Raw genomic sequence first — 27290 nt, 5'->3', positions numbered from 1 at the left:
AAATCTTTCCCGTATGTTCGGTCTTTGTTGGACTAATGAAATTCAAAAAACTTTTATTGTAAAATAATTAAAAATAGGTTATAGAATTTAAAATGAGACTTTAATTGAATAATGAGTTAACTAAACAACCAAAGAACAATTTTGCTATATTTTTGAGAGTATATACTTTCTTTTTCTGCGTAATTAATTAATTCTCATTTGGAGAAATTTTGTGGTCTAATTTATTCGTTTAAAAGCGAAACAATCGCACAAAAAAGTTAAAAATTGAAAGTAATTCGATATAGTTAACTATTTTAATGATGCACATCAAAATATTTAAAACTGCCGACCGTCTATAAAATTACATATTAATTATTTATTAGAATAATAAATTTATTTTTATGCTTAAATGATTGCCCATTAAAAATACTGATGCATTAATTAATTTAAATTTCAACTAATGAAGTAAGCTGTATTTTAAATGTTTCTTTTATATTTTTATCTGTTACCATAAGCAAATTTTATTGTAACTTATCGTTTAGTGCAATATATGCAACAATAAATAATTTAATTAACTCTCAGTTTGTTTATTTATTTATTTTTTATCAGTATGATTTCTAGATAGAGATCATTAAGACTTTCGTAAAAGCTGACAGAGTGCCTTGATGAATTTAACGGAAATAAACAAAGAGCAAGCTTAATTGTACAGCCGTATTTCTTAGCTTTAATTATGTATTAACCCTATAATTATATATTTAATCTTTATAACTATTAAAGTTACGTTAAATATTAAAACGTTTGTAAACATAAATACTGATAACCAAATTAAGAAACAATTTATAATTTATTGGTTCGAAATCCAAATTCCCTTAAAAAAAACTTTTGATACACCTACATACACACATGGCCTATATATAAAAAAAAATATATATATATATACAGTTTATATGTGAGACTATCCGATTTTGCGAAGAAGTGATTTAATTGTTGATTTATTATTTTCTAGTTAAGGTTTAACTTAGTTTGATGGTTATCAATTTATTTTGTTATTTTTTTGGATAGTTCTCCCATGTAATTGTAAATTTAAATTTAAAATAAACTTAATTGTTTGTTTGATTATTATTTTATATGTTGTATAATTTTGTATGATTTTGTATATTTTTTTTTGCTTTTTATTCTTTTTTTCCGCATCATGGTTTGTGCTAGTATGCGTAGATAAATAAAATAAATATATATGAAATTATCTGCTGTAAGAATATATAATGAAAGGACGTTTTAAATAATTTCTTGGTTTAACTGCCTCAAGATACATATAACTTATCTTACACTACTACTTTTTATCTTTTATGTTTAAACTTAATTACTATTTAAAATATTTAATACAGGTTATTTAAATAATTAAAAATGCAAAGATAAACATAAGTTTGCAATTCAAGACACTAAATCAAGATCTATTAATAAAATATTATATTACAAATAATACAATTAAATTCGGTCTACATATAATTTTCGGTTATTAATTCTTAAAAAAAACATTATATGCACTTTATGGAATATATTTAAATAATATTTACAAAATTTTTTAGCGTAATGTTACATTATAAATATGATTTAAGAAGACCTAAAATCTTTTTGAATATAATAGGACTGCTTTAAATTTGAAAAATAGATAGTTTAGTCAGGTTTTCGGATTTAATGTAGTCTTTATTATGATTTATAAATATTATATTTTCAACATATAAATTTTAATAAACTGGTTCAAGCCTACCTTACATATGAAATTATTTGAATTATTTTTAAATTGAAAAGTATTTTTAATTGATTTTCATATATAATTTATTAATTGTATAAAAATACAATTACAGTTATATCTCTATGTACGAGTATGTCTAAATACTGTATTATTAATAAATATTATGTTATTAATTAGTAAATTTCTCTAATTATACTTCCAGTAATTTGCTGTAAACAAATCTCAATAAGGAAGAAAAAATAAGTAATGTAAATATAAAAATATATAAAATGTATATATACATATATGTACTGTATATGTATATAAAATATAAATATATGCAGTTTCGTCTTTGGACAGATAACTTCGTAACAATCTTCTTCATTATCTACTCTTCTCGTTCTTTTATCTTCATTTTGAAACTATTTTTTGTGATATTTTTAATTTTCAATAATGAAAAGTTTGTATTAAATTTTTTAAATTGCGACACTTATAAAAACATTCTTATTTATTGATTATTCAATCGTTAATTTATTATTTTACAAAGTATCTGCTCCTACGCTCAAAATTATAAATTGTGAGTTAAATTTCTAATAAAATAAACTTAAACAGTAGTTTTCAAGCAAATATATTCAATTTCTTCAAACACAAAAATTAATCATTCGAATCTTATTTGTTTGAAGTAATAAGAGATTGATAATAATTTGAAGATGATAATGGACAAGAGGAAACTGAATAAAAAAATGAAAGAAAAACTTGAATAGTTTTTGTTTTATTAGTTTGAATGTATTGAATACTAATACATGGTTTACTGGATAACAGTTTAGATAGGATCTTGTTACATTCCAGTTCTACTTTCCTGGGATTATATAAAGGAATAGAAAGATAGAATTAGGGATTAACAGAAATAGCGTATGGGATCTAACACTCGAACTTGTTCAGAATTACTAGTAATGGTAATGACCTAATTAAAAACAGTTATATGACACAAACATAAAATATTTTAAATTATTAATTAATTATATTTTATGATATATTAAAATTTAAAAATTCAAAATACGATTTGAATTAATACAAGTAAAAATCTTAGTATACTTATTCATTAAATAAATAAATCTCTATATATAAAATTACTTGTCCTGACTGACTCACTGATTCATCATCGCCCAGAGCAAACCGCTGGACCTAAAGAGCAGAAATTTGGTACACAGTTAGGGTTCGTCATGAAAACGCACACTAAGAAGGGATTTTTCGATATTCCCAAGTGGGGGGAGAGGGAGAGCATTAAGGCTTAACCGGAAGAACGGCTTCTACTGTACTATTTTAGATGCGATATTTTGTTTTTATGTGCATTTTAGTAGGGTAAGTCATGGCAATGCACACTAAGAAGGGATTTTTAGAAATTCTCCCGCGGGGGGTGAGGGAGAGCATTAAGGCTTAACCGGAAGAACGGCTTCTACTCTACTATTTTAGATGCGATTTTTTGTTTTCAACTACATTTAGTCTTCATCGAGTACTTAGGTGTATTAAATTGATAACAATTCAGACACTGTTATAAATATTTTTATCTATTTCGATTTTAAAAATGTTCGAACCGTTTTAAATTCGAATTTGTTATTGCATATTGGTTCGATTATAGAACGATTGTAAATGCTCCAGAAAATTGATCAAATTGAAAATGGTTCGTTTTTTTCTCGGCAATTCTCTTCAGCGGTAGGTGTTATATAGACCTAACAATTACTGTGGTTATTGAAATATTGAATGTAAATGGGGTTTGCTTGCAAAACCTCTGCGGACGAAGTCGCGGGTAACAGCTAGTATTAAATAAATTAACAGTTTATCTTATCTTAAGTGTAATGTTCTGTAAATTTTTAAATTTGTAATGTTCTCTTATATTCCATAATTTTATATCTAACATTTATCTTCATTTAAAAATAATAAAATGTACAGAGAAATATTATTTTAAGATCACATTTTCCAGATATCTACTAAGGTAAAGCTGATATGATAATCGAATGATAAAGCTAATAAGTGGATGTATTAGCATCAATTTTTATAAAATATCATTTTCGGGGTTTGCAATTTTCTAAATTACTTTTAAAATCGAATTATTTTTACTTATAAATTTGAGTAAATTTATATTTTAGAAATAGTTACACTTCATAAATAATGATATAAACATTTCAATTTTATTCATGTATCCACGTATGCGTTGTCAGATAATAAAAATAAAAACATATTAATCATTATGTATGATTTTCATCTGAAGCTCTCTTCAAAAACGTCTTGACATACAACACTTGATTCAATTCTACTATACGGTGACATCAATTATTAATCTGTCTGACATATTTGTGTTTTAAAAATAAATTTAAAAATCCAGCAACGAGTTGAATAAGTTTCCCATAAAAAAAAAACATTTAAAATTGCAAGTGGCGTTATCTTTTGTCACACTTTAAAAAAAAAACTTTTTATATTATTACTGTAATTATTATAAAATTGCAAAAAGTTTAATTTTCAGGTTAGGGATAGTTTTATAAATAAATAAAAATGTAAATGCTAATGTAAATGCTAATAAGTAAAATATTCATTAATCCGACCCTATCGAATATAGGAATGTACCGAAACCACGAAAGTATCGATACCTGCCAATATCGGCATCAGATATCGAAACTGGAAATCTTGCCGTATGTCGCCTTTCAGTTGTTTTTACTGCTGAGAAAGTACTGTATTCATTACAACGAATGCTGAGTGGACTCCACAGCAGCAATTAATATTTTGTCGCTTACTCCATCGAACTGAATCCCATTTATCCGGTCCGGAAGTCAGTGAGTCAGTCAGTTCTTCAGTTTACGTTTGTATGATGCCTTATGCACAAAAATACAATGTCCCGATCTAGTCCTGCTAATCAGATCCGTGGGTACCACTATACATGGAGTATAGGTGGAGAAAAATTCGTTGGAAAGATGTAAAACAGTGTCTATATATTGAATGTTCTTTACTGTATTCAAATTTTACAAATGTCAGCGTAAACAAGTATATAAAAATTGTACCTCATGTTAAACATCACTGATAGTCGAAGTGGATTAACAAACAAAGGTACTGCATAATGTTTACTAAATATTTATTTATAAATAGTAATTAGACCTCTAAGCATATATAAATTCTGTAAATTAAGTTGACGTAATACATTTATTGATTTTTGGTCATTAATATTTTTTAATATAAGTTTAGCTTAACCGAAAATTGTGTAAAATTCCATTTCGTTTTCTGATTCGGCTACAAAATCCGGTTTCTGCCAGATCTTACCTGTCTATAAAAAACGTAACGATACCAGATCCGATACCGAAAGTAAAGTATCGATAGCGGAACAAAATTATCGAGCACAAAAAGTAATTCGATATCAAAGAAAAGTATCGATATGGTGTCTGTATCAGTAGTATCGAGACGTCCCTCATCGGATATGACACACGACCCTCTCTATCTCCCTACCTTTATCCACCAGAATTTGATAGCATTAATCCCCTAATACACAAACATCGCTGCAAAATTTCAGACATTTTCGACGAAAAGTACAGGAACTATTAAGCTTCAAAGAGGGTGAACAAAATTGTGACCTTCACACACAAACAAAAACACACAAATTAACATCTATATACACAGAAAAACCCCCCGAAATTTTTTGCATTTCTCTTCGTTTCAATCTTCACTTAGTCCAATAATGTAAAAATCTTGGAGGTCATTTTTTGATTGATAGCCGTACTTTTCCGGTTATATATAACAGTCAGGATAGTAAAACAGATTTGTTTGAATGCATTATTTGGCTGCAATTTGAAAAATATTGTAAACCTATAAATTTGCACTGCCGTCTGTCCGTTCGTCTCTCTTTCCTTGATCTCGAGAACGAAATTTAATAGATAAAATACGAAACCAGATACGGAAACCGTAGGGGCAGGAGGCCCCGATTAACTATTTTCAAACTTCCGATGCAAACCAGAAGTCACGTTATTTCAATTCAGAACGTTTCCCCCGAAAGCAGTTAATAGATGACCGGCACGACTCTATTGTTAAAGGAAAAGTATGATGTACAGGGATAAGCCACTAATAATTTGATGTAAAGAGCATATATTTTAAATGAACTAAATTAAAAATATGATTAAAAATTGCAGCCCGGCATTGTGATGAGATCACACTAAATAATTGCTCGTTTACTTTATAACTTTACCATTATATTCAAATGACTGCTTTTCTGGTAAGATATAAATAACATTTAAAAAAGTTACCAGTATATAGTTTCAATATACATTTAAGTTGAAGAGATAGTCGAGATTTCAAAACCTTATGCATAAGCGTGTAGAAAAAAAATTAAATATTGGATATTATTTAATTTATTATTTAAGTACTTCGCGATAGAAATTTTTATATGATAATTAGAAAAATATTAATTTACAACTAACGTTCTTATATGAATCGAATAAATATAAGGAACAATACCGAACAATGTAGAAATTAAGAATGCCGAGGAGATAAATTGCTTCGGGTATTTCACAAAATAGAAATTTCTACACAAAAGCAAAAAGAAAGAAAAGACTAATTGATAGTTTTCCTTTTTCTTACCAAAGATTTTTCTTAGTTTTTTGCACTTGGTTTTACAATTACGGTATTATCATTATATTGTCTCTGATAATATTAAACTTTTGTTCAGAATATTAGTTTAATTAACGCCAGAACGAATTTTAATGACAAAATCTTTATAATTATTATAAATTTATTTTATTATCGGAAGAGAGATTATCAATACTGCGAGTTTCAGAACCAGATAATCTCACTCATAACAATTCTTCTATTGTAAATGTTTTTAATCGCTAAGATAAGTAAAAGAGATTAAACAATTCAGTTTTAGTATTTATTTTTTCTTTTCAAAAAAGCTTTAATGATTATGTATCAAAAAACTGTATTAAGTAAACAGGTTTTTGAGTATCATCTGTAGAGCTACATCAGAAATTACTTTTAAGGATAAATTTGACGTGTGATCATGTATTTATTTATCATTAAAAGCAAATTACTTTCAAATCAATAATTTAAAAATACAGTATTTATAATTCATGTAATGTAAAATCTTGTTTTTTAGACGGGGAAAAGTGATTTGCATTGTATGAAGACTTAAACAATGAGAGGCAGTCTCCTATTAAATACAGTCGACCCCCCTATAATTACGGTCCCTATAGTTACGATTCCTATAAAACTACGAAAAAATTGCTACCGGTATCCGTAAAAAATAGTAAAAGTTCCCTATAAACACCTCAAACGTCATCGGGAAGCCGAACTACTTTCCCGCCGTCCGTAGCGCCACGCTACGGAGAGATTTCTATCGTCTGGACAGTATTATATAAATTATATATAAATTAGGTACTGTACATATAATTATATATTAATTATATATAAATTAGGTACTGTATATATAATTATATATTAACTTATTGTAACTTTGTTATAATTAAATATATAATTTCCGCCGTCTAGCGTGGCGCCACGCTACGGAGATTTTTACGCTAACTATCGTCTGTCAGTATGTAAATTAGGTACCGTAAGTCTAATACAGTACTGTAATTTTATACATTTCTTGTGAAAGAAACATTTCTTATTCAACGGCGATTAAAATTATTTATATTAATGATGTCTCCGAAGTTCTACGAAGTTTTCACAGAAAAATAAGTTGTTAGAAATCGGCCGCTCTTTGCTGAGCTGTTCCGCGACGAAAACAATGTTGAGCAATGGCAATGTCGAATGGTGACACTCGGTAAGTAATCCTACAATTTTTTGTTTATAGCGTAGTTTATACGGATTATTCCCAAAAAATATATACGTATTTTGGAAATGTTGAGTCGGATTAGTCTAGAATCGATTAATTTTATGGAAGAAAATCTTTCAAACAGCCGTAGTCCGTAAACTTGATACGTGTCGGGTTGTGATTGGAAGGATTCGTAAGAAAGCGGATTCCTAGAGAATGGAACGTATCTCTATCTTATAGGGGGGTCGACTGTATTGAAAGTAAGTTGCCTGTTGTAATATATTAGGCACTGTAAATGCTTAGGCATTTTCTTTTATTTACGTTTTATAATGCAAAATTATTGAAAGAAAACAATGAATAAATTTGGTAGAAATTTGATAATTAATACAAAAATTTTCATATAAATTGTTGATCGTTAATTACAGAAGGTAATTTATTTCCGATAAAGTTTCAAAAATTATCCCATAAATTTTATGTTAGAAATAATCGGTACTTGAGACAGAAGAAAAGAAGTTTTCATGGATCTTTTATTAAAATTAAATCAATATTAATGAATAAAGTGGAGATTTTATATCAGTCTTTTGTTATTTGAACTTTTATATATATTTTATTATTCAAATTATAAACAACATGGACGATTTGATAATGAAATGTGAATGCAATAACATGTTTCATGCATAAGCCTACAGTGAAAATGTTAATAAGTAAAATAATTTGCCACCATTTTAGTTTTATTGCTTTAAATATAATTTACAACATACAGATGATGTTAACTAAATGTTCCCGTAAATCTGTTTGATAATACTTAATTACGGGGAGCACTCCGATCTTCACAGCAGCTGGCGTGAATTTTTTTTTCACTTTACTCAAGACTGGTATAATTGCTAATAATTGAAAAGTATTAATCTTAATCATTTTAGTCTAATTTGTTTAAAGTTAATCCTACTACTATTATTAATTTCCGGAATCGAATCCAGGTCCGTTGCAGAAAACACTAACAAAAAGAAGTAGATCAACTATAAATCGTCTAGAACAATTAACTAATAACGCAAAACCATCGGATTTGGAGACAAACCAAACTACCGATTACACAGAAATAAGAAGAACTGAACCTCTATCTCAAGCAGGTGAGAAATTTAATTTAAACCCTTCGTTAGAACTAACATCTACGGAAGCTGCAGACATTTCAACAACAGACTTATGTTTAAAAATAGTAGCTTTTATTATCATCAGTAACGAAAAAATGGAGAATTAGTTTTCGTTAATTCGAGAAGAAATTAATAGTGTTCATAGTGAATTAATTAATTTCAAAAAACAATTGCAACTTGCTAACGAAAGAAATGAAAACATTGAAATAGAACTAACTCAATTACGTAATGATAAAGAATTAATACAATTTAAGATTGAAACTCTAAATAATACTATAAATAATAAGAAGTTAATAATATATGCTTATATTATTAATTTAATAGATATAAATCATAAAGAATTATTGAATTTCTTTATGAACTCTTTAAAGATATCATGCAATGAAAACGAAGATATAAAATCTATTTATAATATACCAAATTCTAAAATTAATATTAAATGTTCAGTATTGAAATCGGAACAACTGTGAAATATTCTAATAACTTTTAATAGGCTGAAACAAAATAAATTACTGAGAGACTGGCAAAATATAAATTTGGTATCTGATTTAGTAAAAAAACTCCCGTAAAAGAAGAAGAAAAAATCACTCTTACCATATTATATTGACTTAAAAAACGAGGAGTATACAAATCAAATTACGAGACGATTATTTTTTAATAAACCATCAAAAAATTACTAGATGATTTTGGTAGAAAACTATGTATATGCTGATTATTTTTTTAGAATATATCCTACAAGAAAACTTAACAAATCACAGCTTCTAATAAAAATAAATAATCAAACCAATAAGAATGGAACTCAAAAAAACATTCAATTAAAAGTAACAAACTGGAATTGTCAAGGTCTAATAAGAAAAATTACAAGTAACAAATACTGATATACTGGGTATAACAGAAACCTGGATGACCTCTCCAATTGATTTAATTAAAAATAAAGAAAAATACAATATTATATCGACAACAGCTTAGAAACCAGATTGCCCAGGACGTCTCGATAGAGGACTAAGTTTAATATTAAAGAAAAATATTTAAGTAAAATTTATTCAAAAAACCACTAATTATATAACAATATTGGTATAAATTACTAATGTAGGCCTGAAATTTCTAGACAAAAAATTAATAATAACCATGTTGGTCTACATACCACCGGAACATTGATATAATGTATATGATAATTCAAAGACCAACTGGAAATACGGTTATATACTAATGATTGAATCAGCCTTGTCACAGTCCATAATAAAGGACCACAATTCAATAATGAATTCGGTTTATCATCCTTGGTACATAAATACTATAAATATACCTATAAACTCGAACATTATAACCGCTAATACAAATATGAATATTAAACGATTATTACTTCAATTCAGACTCAACAAATACTCATTATTTGTCAACAACATTTATATAGATTTCGCTAAAGAACATTGCTAAGTGTTGGTGTAAATCCAGTGACTTCCTTGCTCCGTTTGTTAAAGGACTGTGAAGGATTAGTAAAATATCGTCAAGAATATGAAATTACCGAAACAATTTATACGAACCAAATCTTAAACCATAGAACTAGGCTAGGTAACCTAGCAATAAACCAAATGTATAAAATAAATGACTTTTTGATTCAAATTACTAACGAGCTAAAACGATATGGAACTAATTTAAAATTATTGTTGATTTTGTACTGTACCTTATTAATAAAAATATATTATGTAAATTCATTTTCATAAATATTGTCATAAAATTTATGTAATTCTACTAGTGTATTTAAAGAAATGTACAAAAGAATAACAGTCAAATACGATATGTGAACTTAAATGTAGTTAAAAAATTAACCCCCTGTAACAAGGTTCGCTTTAGAACAAATTAAGTTTGTTAATAAATAATACTTAATTACACTATAATTTTTAATTGAAATAAATATTTTAGATTAATATAGAAGTGTGCGTAATTGCGACTACTTACGACATTTATCACAACATTTTTATGTTCTGGTATGTATGAAACATTCCGTTTTATGATCATCTTTATTTTGGTGAAGATATTGATTAATTAAAAAATATGAAATTTGTATAAATGGATTTTAATTTTAAAATAGTTTAATCATTCAATATAATTTAGAAGATAAAACAGGAAATACAGTAGAGCATCGATTATCCGACTCAACTGGGGACTGCGTTGGTCGGATAACTGAAAAAACGGATAACCGAAAAATATGAAAAAATACATTATTAGTATAGTATATTAGTATATCTCATGTAATTAGTATATTAGTATATCGCTATTAACCTACTTCGGTTGAATTTTCATTGATGTTAAGCCTAGCAAAAATTTTTTTAAAATAATAATCGTCGCTATTGTATCGTTAAAAATTAGAAAATTAAGCCTCATTTAAATACTGGCTCCCTTTCATGGTCGAGCCATACTGCCAGCTAAAACACGTAAAAATACTATTAAAGTAGCCAAGACATAGCCAAATGTTGCAGCGCCACATCATCAGCGGACATTTGAATTTGCCGACTAGAACGGTCGGTTAACCGATGTGACGGTTAATCGGGGGTCGGATAATCGATGCTCTAATGTATTTAAAAACTGCTATGCAGTAAATAATAAGCAGATGACAGCATTAATAAACTTTTACTGCTACAAGGAAATGGCTGTTGGAGAAATCCGCACGATAAGATACCGCTTCTCCATTCGGGAATTTACTCGAATTGCATTTGTAACGCAGTCGACCAATATAGCCCATCTTATTTTTGCCCATTATAGGCAAATCTATTTGAATTTTGATTGGTCAGCGAGCAAGAGAGATAGTGAATGACGCTTCATCCCTAATTATTTGAAGAAAAACTATACTGACGTAGAGATACCTTGCTGTATTCTTGACAATCACAAGTTTAAATCAGGACACTTAGTTTCCATCCTTCTTTTCACTGGCTGACTCGTATTGCGAAACAAGCTAGTTCTTATAAGGCAAAGTGAGACTAAATTTTTTAATATATTACGTATTAGTGATACGCAAAAAGTTGAATCCAATTCAATGAAAATAAAAGAAGAATAACATTAGTTTCACTTAATACGAAATTGATTTTTCTAATTACTGTAATTAAATTTTCTTAAACAATAATTTATAAAACAAGAACAATTTATGAAATTCTTTTATTTATGAAGAAAGTCTCTGCTTAAAAATTATCGAATCTACTTTACTAAAACTTATTAAAACATTCTACTTTATAGAGATTATCAATCGATATCGCAAATAAATAAAATTTTTGCACGTGTAGCCTATTATCGGATCATTATCGAATCTTCATTATCCATTATCATTATCGGACCTTCATCATTTAAGCAAAAATAGAAATGGAAGAATTTAAATGAGAAATAATTGATTATCCTCTTATACAATTACCTCCAGAAATCTCAAGAACTCGGCAAACTATTCAAATGATTCCGGTTTTGCAAACTCGACCTTCTCTCAAGATAACTTCACTTATTTTTTCTTAGATTCCAATTTGTAATTCAAAGTTATCCATTTGCGTTCAAAATTACCTTTTTTATTTTAGAATAAAAACTTTAAACATTTGTTTAATTATTCATAATGAATCTCGAGATATTTACTAATATAGAGATAGAGAAAAAGAAACTTATTACGTTTAAATGGTACTGTTTTGTTGAAAATACAATTTCAATACAATCTTGACTAACCTACTGATTGTTCCATGATCATTTACTATATATATATTGATAACATATCAAACGATTATAATATGTAAATGCGAATAATAATGTAATTTCTCTATGTACAAATTCATGTAAATTTCTACTTATACTTTTATTCTCTTCAAAAATTGTTAAATTTTATGATTCAAACTGAAACAATAAATAAATATATATTACACAATTGATCTTCTAATCTAAAAATATGCCTGTAACAAAATGTAATTTTAATCTTGCTGTAGAGATCTGCACTTTCTATGATGGTCTTAGTAATAATATAGTCTATCTATTATTCAAATCATCTAAGTAAAATCTTTATATCTTGTAATATAATCGAGATAGGTTAATAATGGTGATAATAAGCCCAAACGGTTAGGAGTTGAAAGTTAAAATTTGATACACAGTTAGGATACGTCATGAGAACGTACACTAAGAAAGGATTCTTCAAAATCCCCCCCCGCGGGGAGAGGGAAAAATTAAGGCTTACCGTGAAGAACTCGGCTTCTATTATACTATTATACTAATATAGATGCAGTTTTTTGCGTTTTTCATTGCGTTTTAATAGGATATGCCATGAGAATGCACATTAAGAAGGGATTTTTCGAAATTCCCACTGCAGGGAGAGAGAGAGAGATCGTTAGAGCCGAAGAACTCTGCTTCTATTGTATTATTTTAGATGTCTTTTCTGCATTTATGCGGGAAATAAAACAAATTTTTAGACCCTTCTAAAAATTCTCGACGATATTTAGTGTTCCATCATATATAAAGTTGACACGGGAGCGCGCGCATAAGTTCGCTTTATTCGAACTCTTCGTCTTAATGTTCGATTTAATGTTCGAATTTATATTTATGAATGATTCTGGAAGATCCAGCTTATTTTTCGAATTTATTAAATCTGAAGAAGAACAGAACAGAAAGAGTTACGCAAATGTTTATTATTTATTACTTAGTGGTACTACACACAGGCTAGTGGTTTCAGTGAATCTTAATTATCGTTATACCGATGTGGTAAGTAGATGTCTAAAAATTTTCTAATTTGTCTCGGAAGAGGAGTGACCTAATTCTTGCCCTAATTCTTGCCCTAATTCTTGCATAATATAAAACTTAATATAAAAGTTTTATATTATATTGTTAATATTGGATATTGTTTAAGAACAAAGATATGTCATTATTTCTGAATTGCTTTTAAAGCAATATNTATATATATATTTAAAATTTTTTCATTGGTTTTCAAACGGATGGGTATTAGTTAGCACCTAACTAATACCCATCCTAGATTACAGCCGATCTTACCCGTAGAAAACGGGTAAGATCGGCTGTAATCTAATAATCTTAATCTTTGCTATCGTTACTTTTGTCCGAGCAGCGGCGGGATCATCTGCTAATATTCAAATAATTTTCTTATACAAGTACCCAATAATAGAAGTTTTAATTCCTAGTAATTATTATTATAGATAGATGTAATACAAATTTCTCTCCAAATTCAAAAATTTTCAATTAAATATAATTAATTAATTTAATTACGCAATCATAATTTTACATCAAATAATTTAAATTTAAATTTAAATTATTTGTAAAAGTGAAACTTTCCCTTAAAAAATCAAATCAAGAAACATCACAACTGTATTCACATAATAAATATAATAATAATAGTAATATTAATCTCTTACTAAAACTAATTATAATGTGAAATTATCATCAATAATTCAATATTTAGAAGCTTGGTTGTCAATAAATTGGATATCCACTCAGCTTATTTTTAAAAAATAAAACACTGAACACCTTATAACGCTTGGTTGTCCTTGATAATACATTATTAAATTCAGTGAAAGATTAATTTTAGATCTATAAGATTATTTTCTACTGCAGTATGTTTAACCAACCTTTAATAGTTAACTTAATTAGTATAACTAAGCATCAAATGAATAAATCTTAAGTTTATTGTAATGAGTTAATAAAGAATAGCGTTATAAGAGAAATAGTCAAGATTAATTTGTGTTTAATTACAACTACAATAAATGGTAAGCGACATTTTTCTACACATATTTAATTTTATGTTTTAAAGATTTCAAAAGATACAAATAAAAGTATTTATATATATAAACTTGTTTATTTTAAAATATTTTAATTGAGTTTATATATATATATATGATTAATTTTAAATAATTCTACGTTTGATCAATATTTATAAATAAGGAAAACTTCATCCACTGGACTTCGATTACTTTCAGTTTAAGAGAAGCAACTTCTTAATCAGGGCGATGAAAGAGAGTAAAAACTTGCCAAGTATTATCGGCTTATAGAGAAAGAGTAAGCATAGCAATTTGGTACTTTAAACAACCAAGAGGTAGTGTAGTTAGTATGCAATGCCTGGATGATCCAAGAATAGAAGTAGCCCAGGTCTTAGTCTGTTATATCCTTTCCTTTAGGAAGCAAAATTATCTAAAAAATAAAAGAATTTCTTATAGAAAAAGCTTTTCGTCATATTTTAACTTGGTTAAAATTATATAAATTTTATACTTTACTAGAAGATTGTACCTAATTAGAAAAGTAATGTTACGTAAATACAACATATTCAAAGAACGTTTTTAATTAAAAACTATCTTATGTAAATTCGGCTTGATGAATTTTTCACATTATATAAACTAATTTATTTCAATTAAAATTACAAATAAAGTTACACGTAATGATAATTTCTACATTAACTTCTCAAGTTGTTTCTAATTTGTATGGAAATAAGTTTTTTCATAAACCTTTCTACTTTGTATTAATTTCAAAAAAATTACATTTTAATAACCGTCTATGATGTATAATTATCACATATAATTAATACATATTATTATAATTTTCATTACATTTTATAACACTTTTCCTGATATTATATAGATACTGTATATGATATTCAAATAAGAACTTGCGACGAACATTAGACAAAAATCATAATTCATAAGGGAGGTAATCAATTACAATTGCTTAATTATTTATTTTTACAATACTGTAATGCATATTACATATTCTATTGGATATTAGAATAATATTGACCCTGTGTAATAGTTACGAGCTAATTTATTGATAATAGTCATTGATGTATTCATTGAATTAATTAATTACGGCTAGAATTTGATGTTTGATAATAAAACAACTAATAAATAGTATTATTTATACAATTAATTTTTAAATAAAATTTAATATCCTAAACTTTATATAATACCTCCAAAAATCATTAGTAAAAATGAAAAATAATTTATCTAATTAAGCTTATTCTTTCTTTCTTTACTGTAAACTGAATATTAATAAATGATCAATTTTATGACTTTGTTTAGAATGCGAAATGAAAGTAAATATAATGATTATTTAATATTATAAATTGAAATATATAAAATTTATAATTGTGTGAAACAAGTCTGAATTACGTAAAGTTAATGATGAGATTACTTAAGCTTTATTCTGCATTCTTCAGTGAAGTAGAGGGTGAAATTACTTGATCGATCACATTTAGTGCTGACATCAATAAAGAGAATTCCGACAGACAACCGACTTCATCCTAAAACAAGTAAAGATGGAAAATATTCGGAATTTTTTCTGTACATTGCAGTAATTTATTAAAATAAAAGATACTAATCATTTCATATTAAACAAGGAAACATATAATANAATGTATTAAAGAAAAAAGCAGACGGAAGAGAGGTGAATGCCCGAAACGCGTATCGGTATGTAAGACATTCCTGAATACAGAGTGATGTTAAAGATGCCCAGTGTCTAAATATGCACCCAGTTGTGAAGTAAAGAATAAAATTCGTGGTTGTCAATGTTCTTATATTTTGAAAGTTTTACAGAAATTTAATATTGAAAATGTTTTCATTATTGTTAAATTAAAATATATGTAGTTATAGTTGAACCCGTATATAATCAGCTAGCTTAATGTCACGATTTTTCAAAATACAATTGTCATTTTATACATTGATACAAATAATTTAAGTTTAACCCCATTAAAATCATTTCGTTTAATATCTTATTTCACTTTTTATCACGAAAATATTTCGCTTTTTGTTTAGTTGTGGGTTAATTATGATTAATACAGTAAAAAATTTTTGCATTTGCTCAGTTTACTAAATTTATACATTACTCCGTATAACAGTAGCGTGATCAAATTCACTTATAAAAGTGGATTGGCGTAATATGGATCAAACAGAGATTCAGAGTCGACCACTTGTTTATAGTAAACATCTTTCCTTTCTGTTTTATCTTTGCAAATAGGCCTTTTTGGTTAAACGCAAGTGTCAAACTCGCAATTTTTTTAGGCGACTAAATTTTCCAGTGAAAAGGTGACAAAATATCGCATAAGTATGTTAATTAGTATGATAGATGAAAACAATCGCTTTTAGTCATTGGAGAATCGAAAATGTCTTATTGTTTTTGTAATGTAAATATACAAAGTCTATCAATTGCATACAAATATAATTTGAAATGTTTGGATGATTTCGGTCATTTTTAGAAATTGATTGCATGAATGGGAAAAAGAAATGGGTTTAAAAGAATGAAGAATAATCTAATCTCAATTCGAACATTTGTACTTGTGAATCCTTGATTACAAGGCTGAATGCCCAAGTCATCATTTTTCACTGAAACGAAACTATCAGCGTGTATTTTGAAGTTATTAACTGCAATTCTATTTTTATGAAGAGTCATGGAAAACAGTTTAGTCCTGTACAATTTTTAATTCTTTTATTAAAGTAAAAACAGACGTCTTTGAGGAAATTAAGCAATAAGTATCTATTGGTTTTAATGACTCTGAACTCGACTCCAATTTCAATGAATTCTTGGATATCGATAAAGATGCTAAATGTGTCAAGTTATTAAACGACGATGTGATCGTTTCGACTATAGTGGAAAATTGATCCACTACTGTTACCCAGATACTTAGCAACATACGTCAGTACTTTCAGTTCTTTTAACAAATCGATATTTAATTATATCTTTGTAAAACAAGTGTTATTAGCACTATATACCACATCAATTTAGTTTTATTTGATTCAGAAGAAAATATGTTCTTTCTGTTGTAAGAAGAAAATTTGTTGCTACAATGACCTGATATAAACTGTCCTGAAACTCAAGGGATGTGTTGTAGCGAATGGAGAGTTCATTTTTTGCTTTTACTCTCGAAAGTTTAATTAGTTAAAGTTTAATAAATTAGTATGATTAGCTTGTTTATGAGAAATTTGAAACGTTAATTGATATTAAATTTTATATTGTTTGAATTTAACATTATAGTATAAGTGCTTTTTGTAATATTAAATTTTCGACAGTTATTGTAGATGTTGACATCCTCCAAGCTTCTATATAGCTCTCTTAACCATCGGGAAATTGCTTCTAGAAACAAAATGCACGTTTCCAAGTAAATTTATAATTATATTTGGGCATTTATAACTTCATATCATATTATCTACGCTTTCTTTATCATTATTAATTATGATATTATTTTTATCCCACCAGCTTATCCCATTTCTATATGGTGGCCTCTGTTTTTACGAGCATCCAGGTTGTCCTATATCACATCATCTCCTCTAATTTCTTTCCTCCAATATCTTCTTCAGAACTTTCCTCTAACTCTCTTTGCCTACTTCTTTTCTACTTTGCTCACAACTCAATACTCAAAAAATCCCACCTATCAACACGAGTTTCTCCCTCTTTTCAAATAAGACAGATTACGCTTGTTTGGTTACTGTATCTTTACTTTTACTTTTATTTGGTTGCTGTATCTTTACTTTTACTTTTATTTTTACTTTTACTATTCAATTAAATATGATAAAATTGAAACGTTAACAATAACATTAAATAAAATATAACTTTGAAGAATTTTTATTTATTATTTTTTGTAATAATAATATTTCAAGCGCATAACCTTATATTAAAAATATTTGAAACTCTTTTTAATATTTAAGAAATTGTTAAAATACTTATAAAAAAAATCTAATAATAAAAACATGAAAATGTTCTATATTTTAGAATATTTCAATAATTTCCATTTTAGTTACATTTTTATCACTCGAGCGTTTAAGACAACCAATGAATAAATTTTAAATATTTTTTATAATTCAATGATATTTTTCAATATTGCTTTAAAAGCAATTCAGAAATAATGACATATCTTAGTTCTTAAACAATATCCTATATTGTTTAAGAACAATATAGGATATTGTTATTCTTAAACAATATCCAATATTAACAATATAATATAAAACTTTTATATTAAGTTTTATATTATTATTTTTACAGTTAGTTAAAACTAAAGTTTAGGAAAAGTTACCGATACTTTAGCTTAATTAAAGAAAATAAATTTGTGGTTGACTTATTCTGAAACCGTGTCTTCTATTAATTATTCTTTCTTCACAACTTAAGACTAAGTGCTGTTCAGTGCACTGTCGGGAAATTTTAACTGTAAATATATGTGTTTTAAAAACGGATGGGTATTAGTTAGCACCTGTTTACTAAATGTATTAAAGAAAAAAGCAGACGGAAGAGAGGTGAATGCCCGAAACGCGTATCGGTATGTAAGACATTCCTGAATACAGAGTGATGTTAAAGATGCCCAGTGTCTAAATATGCACCCAGTTGTGAAGTAAAGAATAAAATTCGTGGTTGTCAATGTTCTTATATTTTGAAAGTTTTACAGAAATTTAATATTGAAAATGTTTTCATTATTGTTAAATTAAAATATATGTAGTTATAGTTGAACCCGTATATAATCAGCTAGCTTAATGTCACGATTTTTCAAAATACAATTGTCATTTTATACATTGATACAAATAATTTAAGTTTAACCCCATTAAAATCATTTCGTTTAATATCTTATTTCACTTTTTATCACGAAAATATTTCGCTTTTTGTTTAGTTGTGGGTTAATTATGATTAATACAGTAAAAAATTTTTGCATTTGCTCAGTTTACTAAATTTATACATTACTCCGTATAACAGTAGCGTGATCAAATTCACTTATAAAAGTGGATTGGCGTAATATGGATCAAACAGAGATTCAGAGTCGACCACTTGTTTATAGTAAACATCTTTCCTTTCTGTTTTATCTTTGCAAATAGGCCTTTTTGGTTAAACGCAAGTGTCAAACTCGCAATTTTTTTAGGCGACTAAATTTTCCAGTGAAAAGGTGACAAAATATCGCATAAGTATGTTAATTAGTATGATAGATGAAAACAATCGCTTTTAGTCATTGGAGAATCGAAAATGTCTTATTGTTTTTGTAATGTAAATATACAAAGTCTATCAATTGCATACAAATATAATTTGAAATGTTTGGATGATTTCGGTCATTTTTAGAAATTGATTGCATGAATGGGAAAAAGAAATGGGTTTAAAAGAATGAAGAATAATCTAATCTCAATTCGAACATTTGTACTTGTGAATCCTTGATTACAAGGCTGAATGCCCAAGTCATCATTTTTCACTGAAACGAAACTATCAGCGTGTATTTTGAAGTTATTAACTGCAATTCTATTTTTATGAAGAGTCATGGAAAACAGTTTAGTCCTGTACAATTTTTAATTCTTTTATTAAAGTAAAAACAGACGTCTTTGAGGAAATTAAGCAATAAGTATCTATTGGTTTTAATGACTCTGAACTCGACTCCAATTTCAATGAATTCTTGGATATCGATAAAGATGCTAAATGTGTCAAGTTATTAAACGACGATGTGATCGTTTCGACTATAGTGGAAAATTGATCCACTACTGTTACCCAGATACTTAGCAACAACATGATGAAGGAAAAAAATATTACAAATGCTTTCGCTTGATTTTATTCAATTGCGAGAACGCGACACGTGGGCGACTTGCCGAGGGGAATTCCTCCCGGGAGGTCTTTCAGGGAAACTGGCCCCTATTTAATGTTCCTAACGTGAAGAAAACCCGGAAAACTCTATGTGGCTAGCCCGTTTGCGAAAAGCAAGAACCCACGATCAGTGTTCAGTAGTTTCATGCACTCGGCCACTGGTGAGCACGAATAGTATGGCAACAGAAAGTTTAAATATTCTGCAGAAGTTTTTGTCTAGTGTAGGATAACAAGATTGGTAAGATTTTACCCCGATGAAGCGGCAAGTTCAATGTAACATTTTAAAAAATATAACTGAAACACGCTAAATGGTTACAATAACCTTAAAGTACTTCGTGGAATAAAGCTGTAAGTAACGATTTGCTATTAAAGTATAGTATATAATTATAAAAAAAATCATATAATGAATTTCTTATGAAAAATCATATTTCTTTTTACTCTACTCACCTTTAACTTTTGTAAGTACTGTAAGATCTCGTTTTATGCGGTGGATACGTTCTACAGAAAAGCGCATATAAAAAATTCGCATAAAAAAAGACTTTACTTGCCTTGAAAAAGTAGGGATACGTTCCGTAATTTTCTAAAATCGCTTAAACCCAAAACCACGAGTTAAAATTAACTTAAAACCGCATAAAAAGTTTGCAGAAATTAATTAATTTAATTAATTTAATTTAATTAATTAGACGAGAACTCGTCAAGTTTACATAGCGTTACGAAAAACTCGGTAGTTAAGGCTACTTTTGACAAAAATTTTTTTTTCAATTTTTGGAATGTTTTTTAGGTTCACAAATTTTTGCAAAAATTTTTACCCGCGATAACATTTTATCGCGATTTTAATTAGCCTTTGATAAGACTCGATTAAGGCTTAATTGTTTTTAATGGGAGTTTTTTTATCAAATTTAATTCATCCTTCTAAAGTTCTAGTGCACGGATTTTCCTTTGGTAAAGTTATTTATAGCTACTTTCTGATGTCAAAAACGACCTCCAATAGTTTTTTAATTTTTTTAATTAATAGATTTTATTATATATAAATTTAATTAATTAGGGGGAGTCGGAAATCGCAATAAAATTTTTAATTTTTTAAAAATATTTAAAAATATACGGCCAGCTAGTGTTCACCCTACTTTAAACCCTTGTCCTCCCGCGACGTCTATGAGAATGCCCCGGGAAATCCAACTCCAGCTGTGTTCAAGGTCATCCAGATGTGTAAACAATGACTCATCGGTGTTAAATTTCACAGAAGGGCGAGACAAAGGAAGTTAAACTTTGAAGCTTTTTCTTCAAAATTAACGCATTTCTTTCGTTTTTTTCAGTTTTAAGTATTTTTTATGTTTAATTACATTTATATCAAAAATTGCTAGGAACTAAAGCGATTAAGGTAGATCTAGCTGTCCTTTACATCCATAAACGTTATATGTCAGTGGAACAAATGGAGTGAGCTTTGAGCGTTCCACGATTTTTGGAGACTGTCTATACGCGGGCTTCCTAAACAAGCCTATATGTATGTTTGTCTAAGAAATTTTTGGATGAAATACAAACCGCACAACTTCAAAATCGCATAAAAATAATCCGCATAAAAAGAGACCTTACAGTATAACTTTTAGTTAATAAATGTAACAATGAATATTTATGTAACATAAGTATAAAGGTTTATTACTTCCACAGAATTGTTATAAATAACATTGTTTATGTAATAATAATTTGTCTTGTTGCATCAATTTGTCAAGGAGATGGACGACAGTTCCAAATACTTTGTTTTCTAGAAGTGTCTTATTCTCTAAAGTAGATTCCAGTTCAACTGGCAAAAAATTTAAATCAAAGTATAATATAATCCTTCAACAACAACCAATTGTCGTTTTGCTTGACTCTGGAAAGAAATGTGGAGAGATAACGTTCTAGAAAGAACGTTATCTCTCCAAATACAGTTCTATCTATAGAAAACAAGGGTAAGATTCTAAAATCCATTCATGCAATATATTAAAAATATTGTTATCCAAAACTATAAAGAGATTTTAAATTGTCCCTGGATACTTAATTAGCAGTTTACTACTTACAAGTTAGAAACAGCTCTTATACAGTCAAATGTTGTAGATGAAACTCTCGGATTGACGTTTTTATTATACATATAACGATATGTTTGCATTAATATGTTAATTAATATAATGCTGTGGTTACTATATTATATAGGCTATCGATGTATTAACATGTTGTGTAACCAGAAATCAATAAATAAATAACGTTATAAAGTCAAATACGTGCAGAAGTTATGTTCTTATCGGGGATCTTATTAGGCTGAAATTTTCAAATTGTAGGCACATAGATTTACACTGTCGCCTGTCTGTCTGTCCTTCGTTAATCTCGAGAACGGAATTAGATATGAAAAATCGAGACTGGATATGGAAAGCTTAGGAGCTGGGGGGCCGATTAATTTTTAAATTAAAATATAATTAAAAATTGCAGCCCGGCATTTTGACGCTGTACAATAAATAATTAAGATTTTTAGTTTGGTTTAGTTTTTAATCAAGTTTTACTTGAAAATAGAAATTATCTAATAATTCCTTTTGTTTAATATAGCTGTACCACTTTAATGTATATCGCACTATCAGGTATGCTAACTTCTACAAATTCCTGGAAAATATTAATAACCAATACCAAAAAACTCGTGAATCTGCAGGAAGAAATGGAACTGATTATGAAGAAATGGAAGGAGAAACCGTTATTTTTTCATTGCTTCAGTAATGGAGGAGCTGTATTGTGCAGTACGACCTTATTAGAGAAGATTTATTTAAAAGAAACGAGATATACAACGTAAGAATTGAAATTGGTAAAACATTAAATTATTAATTATTTTAATTAATTTAATTTAATTTAATATATTATATTTTAGATCAAAGGATGTATTTTTGATAGTAGTCCGGCAGAAGTTAAATTGTCTTGTGTGCCGTATGTTATTAACAATGATTTTAACCGAAACCTATACCAAGATAACAGAGTAACAGTATTCCGACAAGGTGTACTGTTACTCTGTGAACATCGGATAACACTAGTTGTCAGTTTTACCCTGTTTTATCTTTTGTCGGGAATAATACATATTAACTGAAAATAGAATAGTCATACACCTATGTAGTAAATATAATAACACAATTTTAAAATGTACCATTATATGACATCACTGAAGAGTGGTTGGGAACATAAACCAATCCGAAATGCATTTGCATGAAAAATTGTTTTAAATAAGCCGTAACGTTTTCCTAACTAATTGCTGTTTGGCAGAATTTGAACATACAGCAACCATACTTTCTACATTACGATGTAATATATTAATATATGGAAATAGATTTAGACCAAACACATGATTGGATTAAATATAAATATTATCTTATTACTAAATTTTTATAGATAAAAATAATTTTATTTTATTATTTTAGATGAAGACTGTCTCTTTTAAAATAAATACATACCTACATTCCTTTAGGCACATTTTCCAGAAGAGATCGCCCACATACACCTATTCATTTATCAGATTTCTCCAAATCATATTATTTCTAAATATCTCTTCTACCACATTCACTTTTCTCGCGCATTACACGCTTATAATCTTTCGCTCTTCGGATATTCACCACTTGATCTGACCAGGATTTCCTTGGTCGTTCCTGTTTCGCTTTTATCCACGCTTCCCAAATATATTCTCTGTTCAGTAATTCTTACTCATTTATTCTCTCAGCGTGACCAAATCATCGAAAATCCGACTCTCTCAGAAAAAAAAAAATGCAAGTCAAAATATACCTTTCAGTGGTAAAAAATAACTTTTTTAAAGTAAAAAATTTACTTTTAATTACAAATGTTCAATACTTGAATGTTTGCACAATGAAAATATTGTGACAATTTATCTCAATGTTTGGAATAAATGACTGCAAAATTTGGTTCGTGTAAATACAATTCAATAATCATTTCCTAGTTATAAATAAATAAATTTCTGTAAAATGGATATTTATAATGAATTTATTAACAAATGAAAATGTTGTTCAATTTTATTCCCTCTAAAAATTGAAAAATACTTTCATTTGTTTAAAAATTTAGAAACTACATAACACTTTAAATTTTCTTTTCCAAATTTTATGATTCTTTCTAAAATTTTTGATATTTTTATTGTTATTACTATGATGTATTCAGATATATTCAGTAGTATAATTTAAGGATAAAATTTTATTTAATTAAAAATTATATAATTATCAAAATAATTTAACAACCTAATTTTATGGTTATATTTTAAAGTAATATAACTATGATTGATTAAATATATATATTTGTATTTCTGTAATAAAATTTATTTTTTAAAAACAATATAAATTTTGCTTCTATAGCAGATAATTTCTATTTTACCTGGATATAAGAAAATAATTAGAAAATATTTAAATGAACAAATTTATTTTCAAATATTAAAGAATAAATTTAAGAAATTATTATGCGAAGAAAATTAAAATATTTCCGCTACTTCCTTTAGTATAAATCTAATAATATGAGTTGCCGCTGCAGAATTATAATAATAATAATTGGATTAGCTCACTTTTGAACACTCGAGTAAAAAAAATAATAATAAACTGACTCGAAAACTAAATTGAATTTGGAGTAGAGATCTGATATTCCGAACTTCTGGTAAAGACTAACCTACAAACTTCACAGGAAAACATGGTTCCACTTAATCATAATTTAAAATATTGCACTCAAGTCTAACTATTTCTATATTTTCCTCTGCCTTCCCTACCAATATAAATATTATTGTCTCATAAATTATGTATGGGATAATAATATTTATATCTGAATAATAAAAAGTTTAAAAACAGAAAATTTTAATATATTACTTTATTAAGATTCTTGGAATTGATATTGGATATTACATTGAAATTTCAGTATTTCCTTCTAAATATTATCAGATATTTCAGAAATTAACTCAGAGATAATACTATTGATAAAATAAACCAAACTAATTACACTTTATAAATGTAGTTTATTTATATAATGATGTACTAATAAAAAATTTAAATTGAAAAATAACGAGTAATTACGAGCTGCAATTTTTAATCATAATCTTAATTTTTCATTTAATTTAAAATGTAAATTAAATATAAAACTTCTTTATCTCATCCATCTCAAATTAGTAGTGACTTGCCCTGTACATCATGCTTTTCCTGTTGACAATAGAGTCATGCTGATCATCTATGTAACTTCATTCAGGGAACTTTTTTGAATTAAAAAGCACGTTATTTCCAGTCTAGAGCGGACGTTCGGTATATAGTTAATTGCAGCCGCCTGCCACTAAGATTTATATATCTGCTACTGACTTTTATAGCCCTAAAACGTTTCTCGTGATACATAATGGACAGACAGCCAGAAGTCTGTCCATTAGTGGGAAATTTATAAGTCCCACTGTTGTCCGTCCAATTTATTGGAATATTGTAAATCAATAAATTAATATTATTAGAATAATATTAATTTATTGGGTTACAATTTTTTAAATAAATTATACAATAAATTTTACAATTAATATCAATAATTGTATATTCGATTTGATTAATTTAACAAGCTATTATAATATATATTTTATTGTTTACATTTTTATCCAGTCTTGAAAAACTAAAATGCCAGTTGTGAGAATCCGCTGTGAGGAGGTAATTACTCTTATCACCTATGCGTGGCGTCCGGACGGTTAGTTCCGCTCACTTTACTACTGGATGAATGGCTATATTATTTGTTGTTCGGATTGTAAAATCCATTCGACGTCAGGCTCCTGACACCAGTTAAGAAGTAACGCGTTTTAACGCGTTACTTCTTAACTGGTGATATGGACATAGAAGGGTTTTGTGGTTCGAGCGGGGAGGGGTTAGTGCGTTTGCCGATAGGAGTCTGGCCTCAAAGTAAATCCAATCACCATCAAATAAACAAATAACAAAAGGTTTAATGAGTAAGATAAAGCCTTGAGTAAATACATACAAACAGGTTAAAATATATCTGTCTACATGCTAGCAGCTAGCTCTCTCGGTATACTAGCGATATAAGTAGCTAACTTATATCGCTAGTATACCGAGAGAGGGAGTTTACATTAATCTGAGCATAATACCTGTTGTAGACCGGCCGATGTCTTCTTGCTAACCGATTCGGACGAGAGAACAGTGAGGAGAATCTTCTCTCTGGAAGTTTGAACTCGATGGAGATGGTCGAGAGCTGGGAGAGGAAAGAATTGACGGACTGAAGCTTGGCCCATTAGCTTTTAGGAGAGAGTCCGCTCTGCCCCTTTTATCTCCGGCTCCCCTCCCATTGGGAGGTAAGTCTTGCCTACGTGAGGGAATATAATTGCTGCATCTCATGGGCAGCTGTGAGACATACTTGCAGGTGTATCATCAGCTGGCAAGACTATCTATTCCCTATAAAAAAATCTTAACTAGACAGAAGTTTTATTTCTCTTTGTATCCGTTTCTCACGAACGTATAAAGTGGTCTGTCGTTTTTATGTGGTCTGGACACGTTTTTCACATTAATTATTAAATGAAGGTTAAAAAATTCTCCAATCTTAAATAGAGGCTTTTGTTCTGTCTTCAGCTTCTCACATATTGTTGAAAAACAAAGTGTGATACCAAGCTGTCATCTGTGTGCGTGTGTGTGTTAATTCCTTATAACTACTGCAATTTTTGTCCAATCCAGATGAAATTTTGGTTATATTCATTTCATGTCCTGACGGAAAGAATAGGCTACTTATTTTGCAGAAATATTAGCTATAGAATAAACGTTTTACCAGTGATCGAACTTACGTTTCAGTGACGTCAGTGACCTCATTTAGCTCATGTTTCACCGGGGAATTTACCTTAAGTTGCATTTTTAGATATTTTGGCAAATGGAATATTTTACACTTACTTCATTATACAGTAGAACCTCCATTATCCGGACCTCCATTATCCGGATTTTCGATTATCCGGATTGTTCAAAATAAACAAAAATTTTACGAATTTGCTGATTCGCACTTGGCGAATTACGACACTGTTTATGTACGTGATGGAATGCATAACTTTTTTTGTTTCAACAACGTCTCACCC

General features: G+C 28.2%; 2 long non-coding RNA genes across 3 annotated transcripts; one reads left to right on the top strand and one right to left on the bottom strand.

The window, feature by feature from the left end:
* Window positions 1-14533: 14533 nt before the first annotated feature.
* Window positions 14534-23830, bottom strand: LOC111623381. 2 transcript variants are annotated; one of them, XR_002756431.1, is made up of 3 exons: window positions 23665-23830; window positions 15775-15905; window positions 14534-14803 (listed from the first exon to the last, which is right to left on the bottom strand). It is a non-coding gene; the product is annotated as an uncharacterized LOC111623381 (long non-coding RNA). The 2 variants fall into 2 exon arrangements; XR_002756430.1 differs by having other exon boundaries at window positions 15797-15905.
* LOC111623379 lies at window positions 21839-23670 on the top strand. Its single transcript, XR_002756429.1, has 3 exons — window positions 21839-22149; window positions 22778-23011; window positions 23091-23670. It is a non-coding gene; the product is annotated as an uncharacterized LOC111623379 (long non-coding RNA).
* Window positions 23831-27290: the final 3460 nt, after the last annotated feature.

This window comes from Centruroides sculpturatus, unplaced genomic scaffold, assembly GCF_000671375.1.
Source record: "Centruroides sculpturatus isolate CEXI.00-Female unplaced genomic scaffold, Cexi_2.0 scaffold279, whole genome shotgun sequence".
Classification (NCBI taxonomy): Eukaryota; Metazoa; Arthropoda; class Arachnida; order Scorpiones; family Buthidae; genus Centruroides; species Centruroides sculpturatus.
Note: the sequence above shows the minus strand (reverse complement) of the source record. Positions and strands in the feature narration are given on the sequence as shown.